The sequence below is a fragment of the Triticum dicoccoides genome, chromosome 5B (assembly GCF_002162155.2).
Source record: "Triticum dicoccoides isolate Atlit2015 ecotype Zavitan chromosome 5B, WEW_v2.0, whole genome shotgun sequence".
In the NCBI taxonomy this organism is placed as follows: domain Eukaryota; kingdom Viridiplantae; phylum Streptophyta; class Magnoliopsida; order Poales; family Poaceae; genus Triticum; species Triticum dicoccoides.
This window is the reverse complement of record NC_041389.1, coordinates 693,155,334-693,156,314: the sequence shown is the minus strand read 5'-3', so window position 1 is coordinate 693,156,314 and position 981 is coordinate 693,155,334.

Sequence of the window (981 nt, the reverse complement as noted above, 5' to 3'; positions counted from 1 at the left end):
GAATCGTTGAGTTCACAAGCAAGAATGGCATAAAAGTAAAATAGGATATCCTGCAAGTGGGAATTTCATGTGTGAGCACCTTGTATGCTAAGCTGTTGGATATTGACAGTACGAAAAAGACTTCTTGAGTTGTTTAGAAGGCACTTTCGGTTCTACGGTCCCTCGGAGCAAGATGGATGGAATAAGTCTCCTGAAGGGCTCCATCCCAAGTCAGAGGACAGTAAAGTGTCTCCCTTAAAAGCTTATAAAAGCTTAGCTTTTGGTCTCTGCACATCCCAGCAGAATGCAACAATACATCAGCTCCAGCAGCGGCGTCGCTTCGGTGAATCACTTGAGCCCGGAGACATTTTCAGTGCCATGGAGCTAGACAAGTGAGCTATTACACTTTCTTCAAAGGATGGCTGCTTTCAAGTCTTTTCCTAATGGATGACCATCGAAATCATAATATGTTGATATACGGTGTAAATCCAGATGATTGATGGAAGAAACATCAATGAAAGTCGGTATCAGGCTGGCTTGCTTGGCGGGTCGTCTCCTTATATACCTAAATCCTCGTTTCCGCTCCGCTCACATCTGTTTTCATTTGCATCTTGTGATTAATGAAGTGAACTTGAGCTCTCTAGTGCTTCTATTTTCTCTTCGAAAACATTTACTAGTATTCGTGAGATTCTGAAAGACCAGAAAGACAAGTGATATGAACTGGTTTTGAAAAAAAAACATAACTTAGAAAGAGAGATTCTGAAAGGTAAAAGGACTGTAAATCCTAAAAAAACGCCCTTTAACTCAAAATCAAATTTGTGCTAGTGGTTCGAATCTACAACAGAACAATGAATGAATGAAATGAATGAATGTGGGCGGTCCCCAGACGACAAGTGTGTGATCAAAAGACTTTCCTTTAGCTGTTCAATGAATATTTGCTATTCTTGTGAGTGCTCAGGACTGCCAATTCATATAGTAAATTCTGGGTATCTCTCTACCCCC